Raw genomic sequence first — 11,639 nt, forward strand, 5'->3', positions numbered from 1 at the left:
TGGATTAATCGTGTTTAGGTTTATATTAAGTCGCAAACTGCGCAAGCAAGACCTCTCAGAAGCCAGTTTTTGTGAACTATATTGAACAAAAATACAAACGCAACAATTTCAAAGATTTTACATTGTTACAGTTCATATAAGGAAATCACTCAATTGAAATAAATAAATTAGGCTCTAATCTATGGATTTCACATGACTGGGCAGGGGCGCAGCCATGAGTGTGCCTGGGAGGGCATAGGCCCACCCACTGGGGAGCCAGGCCCAGCCAATCAGAATTAGTTTTTCCCTACAAAAGGGCTTTATTATAGACAGAAATATTCCTTAGAAGATGAAGAAGCCAAATGTGGAGGTCCTGGGCTGCTGTGGTTACAAGCAGTGTTTCCTCTAAGCTGCAAGCACAGTAGCCCAAGACTGCCACACAGCTCCCCGGAACTGCCAAAGAGAGAAGCACGAGATTGAACTTCACTCAACTTTCTAGAGCAGTGGTCATCAACCGGTTGATCTCCAAGGCATTCCTAGTCAATTGCCAAACATTTCTGTAAAAACCTCAACGATAAAGCCTTTGTATTCCTATTGTTTTTTATTCTTCACGGGCTGTTGGCGGTAGGGGCACCCGATTTAGCTGCCCTGTGCGCCTTTTAGGCAAATTGTTGCCATTTTTAACCATTTCATGTGTCTGAAGGTAAAAACTCTACCTTCCCGGCTGGCCCAGAGAGCAAATCAAGTGCACAATAGGTCTACCGCTGGCCAATTGTATGGCTCAGATGACCGTGTCTGCAGTAACGTAGCAGACATAAAAGAAAGATACAGCAAAGTTGATACTGTGAGATTTCAAAACGTTTAAAACCATGACTAGAGAGAGACTGTCAATGAATACAGCAAAGATATGCTGTTTTTAAGTTCTTACTCAGCACTGTCAACACTTTGTATTGACCACTTTTACAAGCCAGAAAATGCGCGTTCTTCCTATTTACACAGCGCTACAACAAGCATTGCAGTAGTAATGAATGAGAATGAAAGTGTATCTATAGGCTTGCGTTGTTGTTATTATTAGTGGTGGGTTTTACTTAATATCGAGCAATATTTCACTTTCACTGTTCATAGGAGTATCAACATGATTTTGTGCATGAGGCAGAAATAATGTGGTGTGACTTGAGTTTCGCCATCAGCTGGAAGACTGTGTACCATTTTGGTCAGTGTCAGTGGAGGGAAGGGAGAGCTGAGTGATGTTGAGAGGCAGACCCTCAGTCTGCTGCTCTCTCCCTTGCTGAGACTGACCATCAGCATATCGGAGTAACCCAGAGCATATCGGACTCCTTCTCTCTACCATATCACCGGATTTCTGCCGCTCTGGATCATTACACCGGATCATTACTCCGGGTCATCGCAGCTAGTGAGCTGCAAACAGTGGATACTGTTAGCTAACACCTCTGTCCCGAAGCTAGCACCAGCTAGCCTCGAGCTAGGCCCATGCTAATTCTATGGCTACAATACCTCCTTTGCCAATTGGCCTGGACCCTTTATTGTTGACACGGAGCCCCGCCGATCCATCACGACTGGACTGCCGACGTGATCGCCCGATGTGGTCTCAACAGGCTATTCTGTTACGATATCGCCGCAGAACCATCTACTAGCCCCGGCCCGCTAGCTTTTCTGAACGCTGTGTTCCCTGCTCGCCCAGCGTAGTAGTGAATACCGAACAGCACCTTGACTCACCTATTGCTGCTCTTTTGACCCTATGATCACTCGGCTACACAGCTGATGCCCCCTGGACTGTTTCAATAACACGGTACCTCATTTTGTTTACCTGTCGGCCCCAGCCTCGAACTCAGGTCCTGTATGTACTTTACTGACCCGCTCTGCCATTCATCGCCATTTACCCGTTGTTGTCTTAGCTCTCCTGATCAACACCTGTGATTGCTTTATGCCTCTCTCTGTCAATATGCCTTGTCTACTGCTATCTTGGCTAGTTTTTATTGTTTTATTTCACTGTAGATCCCTCAGTCCCGCTCAAAATGCCTTAGATAGCTCTTTCGTCCCACCCCACACACATGCGGAGACCTCACCTAGGTTAATTGATGCCTCCAGAGACGAAACCTCTCTCATCGTCACGCAACACATAGGTTTTTTTCACTGCTTTAGGACACTCCGCCAACCCTGATGTCCTAGCCGTGTCTGAATCCTGGCTTAGGAAGGCCACCAAAAATTCTGAAATTTCCATCCCCAACTACAACATTTTCCACCAAGATAGAACTGCCAAAGGGGGTGGAGTTGCAATCTATTGCAGAGACAGCCTGCAGAGTTCTGTCATGCTATCCAGGTCTGTACCCAAACAGGTCGAGCTTCTACTTTTAAAAATCCACCTTTCCAGAAATAAGTCTCTCATTGTTGCCACTTGTTACAGACCCCCTTCAGCCCCCAGCTGTGCCTTGGACACCATATGTTAATTAATTGCCCCCATTTATCTAAAGAGTTTGTGCTGTTAGGTGACCTAAACTGGGATATGCATAACACCCCGGCCGTCCTACAATCTAAGCTAGATGCCCTCAATCTCACCGAAATTATCATGGAACCTACCAGGTACAACCCCAAATCCGTAAACACCGGCACCCTCATATATATCATCCTGACCAACCTGCCCTCTAAATGCACTTCTGCTGTCTTCAACAAGGATCTCAGCGATCACTGCCTCATTACCTGCGTCCGTAATGGGTCCGCGGTCAAACGACAACCTCTCATCACTGTCAAACGCTCCCTAAAACACTTCAGCGAGCAGGCCTTTCTAATCGACCTGGCCCAGGTATCCTGGAAGGATATTGACCTCATTCCGTCAGTAGAGGATGCCTTGTTATTCTTTAAAAGTGCTTTCCTCACCATCTTAAATAAGCATGCCCCATTCAAAAAAATGTAGAACCAGGAACAGATATAGCCCTTGGTTCACTCCAGACCTGACTGCTCTTGACCAGCACAAAAACATCCTGTGGCGTTCTCCATTAGCATCGAATAGCCCCCGCGATATGCAACGTTTCAGGGAAGTTAGGAACCAATATACACAGGCAGTTAGGAAAGCAAAGGCTAGCTTTTTCAAACAGAAGTTTGCATCCTGTAGCACAAACTGGGACACTGTAAAGTCCATGGAGAATAAGAGCACCTCCTCCCAGCTGCCCACTGCACTGAGGCTAGGAAACACTGTCACCACCGATAAATCCACGATAATTGAGAATTTCAACATGCATTTTTCTACGGCTAGCCATGCTTTCCACCTGGCTACCCCTACCCTGGCCAACAGCTCTGTACCCCCCATAGCAACTTGCCCAAGCCTCCCCCATTTCTCCTTCACCCAAATCCAGATAGCTGATGTTCTGAAAGAGCTGCAAAATCTGGACCCCTACGAATCAGCTGGGCTAGACAATCTGGACCCTCTTTCTAAAATTATCCGCCAAAATTGTTGCAACCCCTATTACTAGCCTGTTCAACCTCTTTTTCATATCATCTGAGATCCCCAAAGATTGGAAAGCTGCCGCGGTCATCCCCCTCTTCAAAGGGGGAGACACCCTAGACCCAAACTGTTACAGACCTATATCTTTCCTACCCTGCCTTTCTAAGGTCTTCGAAAACCAAGTTAACAAACAGATCACCGACCATTTCAAATCCCACCGTACCTTCTGCGCTATGCAATCTGGTTTCCGAGCTGGTCATGGCTGCACCTCAGCCATGCTCAAGGTCATAAACGACATCATAACCGCCATCGATAAAAGACAATACTGTGCAGCCGTATTCATCGACCTGGCCAAGGCTTTCAACTCTGTCAATCACCACACTCAACAGCCTTGGTTTCTCAAATGACTGCCTCGCCTGGTTCACCAACTACTTCTCAGACAGAGTTCAGTGTGTCAAATCGCAGGGCCTGTTGTCAGGATCTCTGGCAGTCTCTATGGGGGTGCCACAGGGTTCAATTCTCGGGCCGACTCTTTTTTTCTGTATACATCAATGATGTTGCTCTTGCTGCTGGTGATTCTCTGATCCACCTCTACGCAGACGACACCATTTTGTATACTTCTGGCCCTTCTTTGGACACTGGTTCAATGCCATAGAACACCCCTTCCGTGGCCTCCAACTGCTTTTAAATGCAAGTAAAACTAAATGCATGCTCTTCAACCGATCGCTGCCCGCACCTGCCCGCCCATCTAGCATCACTACTCTGGACGGTTCTGACTTAGAATATGTGGACAACTACAAATACCTAGGTGTCTGGTTAGATCGTAAACTTTCCTTCTAGACTCACATTAAGCATCTCCAATCCAAAATGTAATCTAGAATCGGCTTCCTATTTCACAACACAGCATCTTTCATTCATGCTGCCAAACATACCCTCGTAAAACGGACTATTCTACCGATCATTGACTTCGGCAATGTAATTTACAAAATAGCCTCCAACACTCTACTCAGCAAATTGGATGCAGTCTATCACAGTGCCATCCGTCTTGTCACCAAAGCCCCATATACTACCTACCACTGCGACCTGTATGCTCTCGTTGGCTGGCCCTCGCTTCATATTCGTCGCCAAACCCACAGGCTCCAGGTCATCTATAAGTGTTTGCTAGGTAAAGCCCCACCTTATCTCAGCTCACTGGTCACCACAACAGCACCCACCTGTAGCATGCGCTCCAGCGAGTCTATTTCACTGGTCACCCCCAAAGCCAATTCCTCCTTTGGCTGCCTTTCCTTCCAATTCTCTGCTGCCAATGACTGGAACGAACTGCAAAGTCACTGAAGCTGGAGACTCATGTCTCCCTCACTAACTTTAAGCATCAGCTGTCAGCGCAGCTTACAGATCATTGCACCTGTACATAGCCCATCTGTAAATAGCCCACCCAACTACTTCATCCCCATATTATTATTATTATTATTTTTTTTTTTGCTCCTTTGCACCCCAGTATCTCTACTTGCACATTCATCTTCTGCTCATCTATCACTCCAGTGTTTAATTGCTAAATTGTAATTATTTCGCCACTATGGCCTATTTATTGCCTTACCTCCCTAATCTTACTTCATTTGCACACACTGTATATAGACTTTTCTATTGTGTTATTGACTGTACGTTTGTTTATTCCATGTGTAACTCTGTGTTGTTGTTTGTGTCGCACTGCTTTGCTTTATCTTGGCCAGGTCGCAGTTGTAAATGAGAACTTGTTCTCAACTGGCCTACCTGGTTAAATAAAGGTGAAATAAAAAATAAATTAATAAAATCAGCCCAGAAAAATTTAAAGCAAATGATTTAAATGTGTGCTCACTCAACTGTGCTTCACAAGTAATACAACAACGAACCTATTACCGGTGTGATCATATAGCCTACCTCAATTTTTTTAATATAATTTCAAAAAATGGTCTGAACAACAATGCATTCATTGGCAGGGAAATTCAAGCAAAGCTAATATGCGGTGATAATGTATTGGGCCTGTAGTTTACTGCACAAACCTCATTGCTACAGTACTGTTTTTAATTTGTTATTGTTGCATAGGCTTATGTTAAGTAAAGTTTAAAAAAAATCTGAATGGTAGATCTTGGCTTGCATTTTGACACAAAGTGATTTTAACTCAGAAAAGGTTGGTGACCACTGTTCTAGAGTTTTCCCTCTTAACGCTATCAATGTTTCCCTTTACTGTGGCAATTGTTATTGAATCAATGCAATATTAGCCACTTTCAATGCAACATACCGAAACAAAACAAACAATGCAAGATATTTTGTTGTAGGCAGAACGCATCAAAGTGTACTTTGTTTATGCCACACTGGCCTATGTAATCAGAGCTGCAGTAGGCCTATATGCAAATAGACCATTGTAATATATTGATCAGTGCCATTTGCTTTGAACTAGACTACATTGAACTCCACACATTGGCTGCTACTGCAGGCTGAATGATAGAACAGCTATTTCCATGTTAAAATGTTATGGGATGCATTTTCTCCATTGCTTTTGATGATAGACCACTCTGGCAGTACTACATTATGATCAAGTAGCCACAGTAGCCTACATGGCCACTGTTAAAACTGTAACTTAAAGTGGGTACAGCCTCAGTGTTCACAGTAAACATGCGCTGGAAGTTGCACAGAATTTTCACTATGTTAATGTTTGCGCTCAGCAGACCTGAAATTTGCTCAGTGCCAAAAATGTTTTGAGGGAACATTGGTTACAAGTGGTCTGCAGTTTTGAAGCAGGTTGGACGTACTGACAAATTCACTAAAACTATGTTGGAGGGGGCATATGGTAGAGAAATTAACATTCAATTCTCTGGCAACAGCTCTGGTGGACATTCCTGCAGTCAGCATTCCAATTGCACTCTCCCTAAACTTAACGTACAATCGCTGGAAAATAAATGGGACGAACTAAAAGCACGTATATCCTACCAACGGGACATTAGAAACTGGAATGTCTCATGTTTCACTGAGTCGTGGCAGAACGATGACATTAATAACATACAGCTGGCGGGTTATAACTCTTTTGGCAGGATAGAACAGCAGCCTCTGGTAAGACAAGGGGTGGCGGTCTATGTATATTTGTAAACAACAGCTGGTGCACGATATCTAAGGAAGTCTCGAGTTTTGCTCACCTGAGGTAGAGTATCTCTTGATAAGCTGTAGACCACACTATCTACCTAGAGAGTTTTCATCTGTATTTTTCGTAGCTGTCTACATACCAACACAGACTGATGCTGACACTAAGACCGCACTCAATGAGCTGTATACGGCCATAAACAAACAGGAAAACGCTCATCCAGAGGCGGCGCTCCTAGTGGCCAGGGACTTTAATGCAGGGAAACTTAAATCAGTTTTACCTAATTTCTACCAGCATGTTAAATGTGCAACCAGAGGGAAAAAAACTCTAGACCACCTTTACTTCACACACAGAGACACGTACAAAGCTCTCCTTCACCCTCCATTTGGCAAATCTGTCCATAATTCTATCCTCCTGATTCCTATTTATAAGCAAACATTTAAGCAGGAAGCAACAGTGACTCGGTCAATAAAAAGTGGTCAGATGAAGCAGATGCTAAACTACAGGACTGTTTTGCTAGCACAGACTGAAATACGTTCCAGGATTCTTCCAATGGCATTGAGGAGTACACCATATCAGTCACTGGCTTCATCAACAAGTGCATCAATGACGTCATCCCCACAGTGACTGTACGTACATACCCCAACCAGAAGCCATGGATTACTGGCAACATCTGCACTGAGCTAAAGGGTAGAGCTGCCGATTTCAAGGAGCGGGACTCTAACCCGGAAGCTTATAAGACATCCCGCTATGCCCTCTGACGAACCATCAAACAGGCAAATCATCAATACAGGACTAAGATCGAATCGTACTCCACTGGCTCTGACGTTTGTCGGATGTGGAAGGACTTGCAAACTATTACAGACTACAGAGGGAAGCACAGCTGAGAGCTGCCCAGTGACTCGAGCCGCCCAGTGACTCGAGCATACCAGACGAGCATTAGCTGTTCCGGACGACTGTGTGATCATGCTCTCCGCAGCCGATGTGAGTAAGACCTTTAAACAGGTCAGCATTCACAAGGCCGCAGGGCCAGATGGATTACCAGGACGTATGCTCCAAGCATGAGCTGACCAACTGGCAAGTGTCTTCACTGATATTTTCAACTTCTCCCTGTCTGAGTCTGTAATACCAACATGTTTCAAGCAGACCACCATAGTCCCTGTGCCCAAGAACACTGAGGTAACCTGCCTAAATGACTACCAACCTGTGGCACTCACGTCTGTAGCCATGAAGTGCTTTGAAAGGCTGGTCATGGCTCACATCAACACCATTATCCCAGAAACCCTAGATCCACTCCAATTTGCCTACCGCCTCAACAGATCCACAGATGATGCTATCTCTATTGCACTCTACACTGCCCTTTCACACTTGGACAAAAGGAACACCTATGTGAGAATGCTATTCATTGACTACAGCTCAGCGTTCAACACCATAGTGCCTTCAAAGCTCATCACTAAGCTAAGGACCCTGGGGACTAAATACCTCCCTCTGCAACTGGATCCTGGACTTCCTGACGGGCCGCCCCCAGGTGGTAAGGGGACGTAACAACACATACTCCACACTGATCCTCAACTCGGGGGCCCCTCAGGGGTGCGTGCTCAGTCCCCCCCTGTTCTCCCTGTTCACTCAAGACTGCACGGCCAGGCACGACTCCAACACCATTACGTTTGCCGATGACACAACAGTTGTAGGCCTGATCACCGACAACAACGAGACAGCCTATAGGGAGGAGGTCAGAGACCTGACCATGTGGTGCAAGGACAACAACCTCTCCCTCAACGTGATCAAGACAAAGGAGATGATTGTGGACTACAGGAAAAGGAGGCCCGAGCACGCCCCCATTCTCATCGACGGGGCTGTAGTGGAGCAGGTTGAGAGCTTCAAGTTCCTTGGTGTCCACATCACCAACATACTAACATGGTCTAAGCACAACAAGACAGTCGAGAAGAGGGCACAACAAAACCTATTCCCCCTCAGGAGACCGAAAATATTTGGCATGGGTTCAGATCCTCAAAAGGTTCTAAAGCTGCACCATCGAGAGCATCCTGACAGGTTGCATCACTGCCTGGTATGGCAATTGCTCGGCCTCCGACCGCAAGGCACTACAGAGGGTAGTGCGTACGGCCCAGTACATCACCAGGGCCAAGCTTCCTGCCATCCAGAAACTCTACCCAGACTATTTTCTAGGTGGCTAACGTTAGCTAGCTGGCTAACGTTAGTTAGGCTAGGTGTTAGGGTTTAGGGTTAAGTTTAGGATTTCGGTTAAAAAGTTAGGGTTAGGTGAAGGGTTAGCTAAAAGGGTTAGGGAAGGGTTAGCTAAAATGCTAAGTAGTAGCAAAGTAGCTAAAAAGTAGTTGAAAAGTTTCTAATTAGCTAAAATGCTAAAGTTGTCTGTGATTAGATTCAAACTCGCAACCTATGAGTTGCTAGACGTTGGCGTTATACGCCCACTCATCCAACGCGACCAATCACCCTACTTAAATTTTTGCCTCAAGTAGCCATCTTTCTTATTAAGTAACCATACCAAACGTAACATATCATACTAATTTCAGTGTCCCAGATTTAAATGTACTATGTTACTTATCTACATAGTCATTGAAAACTGGCCACTTTAATAATATTTACATACTGTTTTACACACTTCATATGTAGAGTATACACTGTGTACTGGTCAAGGCTCAGCCTAACTACTGCTGTACACACTTTTTCTATTCATATACTGTCCATAATGTCTATACACACCATCATATACTGTACATATACAATGTCTTCAGAAATAATTAGCCCCCTAGACTTTTTCCACATTTTGTTGTGTTAGTCTGAATTTAAAATGGATGAAATTTTGATTTTGTGTCACACAATACCCCATAATGTCAAAGTTGAATTATGTTTTTAGACATTTTTACAACTGAATTAAAAATGAAAAGCTGAAATGTCTTGAGTCAGTAAGTATTCAACCCCTTTGTTGTGGCAAGCCTAAATAAGTTTAGGAGTAAAAATGTGCTTAACAAGTCACATAATAACTTGTATGGACTCACTCTGTGTGCAGTAAGAGTGTTTAACATGATTTTTGAATGACTACCTTATCTCTGTACCCCACATGCACAATTATCTCTAAGGTCCCTCAGTCGAGTAGTGAATTTCAAACACCGATTCAACCAATGCCTCGCAAAGAAGGGCACCTATTGATAGATCGGTAAAAAAAAAGCAGACATTGAATATCCCTTTGAGCATGGTGAAGTTATTAATTGCACTTTGGATGATGTATCAATACACCCAATCACTTTAAAGATACATCATCCTTCCTAACTCAGTTGCAGGAGAGGAAGGAAACCGCTCAGGGATTTCACCATGAGGCCAATGGTGACTTTAAAACAGTTACAGAGTTTAATGGCTGTGATAGGAGAAAACTGAGGATGGATCAACAACATGGTAGTTACTCCAAAACACTAACCTAAATGACAGAGTGAAAAGAAGGAAGCTTGTACAGAATAAAAACATTCCCAACATCCATTCTGTTTGCAATAAGGAACTAAAGTAAAACTGCAAAAATGTGGCAAAGAAATTATGAACTTTATGTCCTGTATAGAAAGTGTTATGTTTGGGGGAAAATTCAACACAACACATCACTGAGTACCACACTTCATAATTTCAAGCATAGTGGTGGCTGCATCATGTTATGGGTATGCTGGTCATCGGCAAGGACTAGGGAGTTTTTGGGGGATAAAAAGAGACAGAATAGAGCTAAGCACAGGCAAAATCCTAGAGGAAAACCTGGTTCAGTCTGCTTTCCAACAGACACTGGGAGACAAACTTACCTTTCAGCAGGACAATAACCTAAAACACAATATATACAGTTGAAGTCGGAAGTTTACATACACTTAGGTTGGAGTCATTAAAACTTATTTTTCAACCACTCCACAAATTTCTTGTTAAAACTATAGTTTTGACAAGTCGGTTAGGACATCTACTTTGGGCATGACACAAGTAATTTTCCAACAATTGTTTACAGACAGATTATTTCACTTATAATTCACTGTATCACAATTCCAGTGGGTCAGAAGTTTACATACACTAAGTTGACTGTGCCTTTAAACAGCTTGGAAAATTCCAGAAAATGATGTCATGGCTTTAGAAGCTTCTGATAGGCTAATTGACATAATTTGAGTGAATTGTAGGTGTACCTGTGGATGTATTTCAAGGCCTACCTTCAAACTCAGTGCCTCTTTGCTTGACATCATGGTAAAATCAAAAGAAATCAGCCAAGACCTCTGAAAAAAATTGTAGACCTCCACAAGTCTGGTTCATCCTTGGGAGCAATTTCCAAACGCCTGAAGGTACCACGTTTATCTGTACAAGCAATAGCACGCAAGTATAAACACCATGGGACCACGCAGCCATTATACCGCTCAGGAAGGAGACGCGTTCTGTCTCCTAGAGATGCATGTACTTTGGTGCGAAAAGTGCAAATCAATCCCAGAACAACAGCAAAGGACCTTGTAAAGATGCTGGAGGAAACAGGTACAAAATGATCTATATCCACAGTAAAACGAGTCCTATATCGACATAACCTGAAAGACCACTTAGCAAGGAAGAAGCCACTGCTCCAAACCCGCCATAAAAAAGCCACACTATGGTTTGCAACTGCACATGGGGACAAAGATCGCACTTTTTGGAGAAATGTCCTCTGGTCTGATGAAACAAAAATGAACTGTTTGGCCATAATGACCATCGTTATGTTTGGAGGAAAAAGGGGGAGGCTTGCAAGCCGAAGAACACCATCCCAACCATGAAGCACAGGGGTGGCAGCATCATGTTGTGGTGGTGCTTTGCTGCAGGAGGGACTGGTGCACTTCACAAAATAGATGGCATCACGAGGAAGGGAAAAGTATGTGGTGTATTGAAGCAACATCTCAAGACATCAGTCAGGAAGTTGAAGCTTGGTCGCAAATGGGTCTTCCAAATGGACAATGACCCCAAGCATACTTCCAAAGTTGTGGCAAAATGGCTTAAGGACAACAAATTCAAGGTATTGGAGTGGCCATCACAAAGCCCTGACCTCAATCCTATAGAAAATTTGTGGGC

This window comes from Salmo salar, chromosome 14 (genome assembly GCF_965601325.2).
Source record: "Salmo salar chromosome 14, fSalSal1, whole genome shotgun sequence".
NCBI classification, from domain to species: Eukaryota; Metazoa; Chordata; class Actinopteri; order Salmoniformes; family Salmonidae; genus Salmo; species Salmo salar.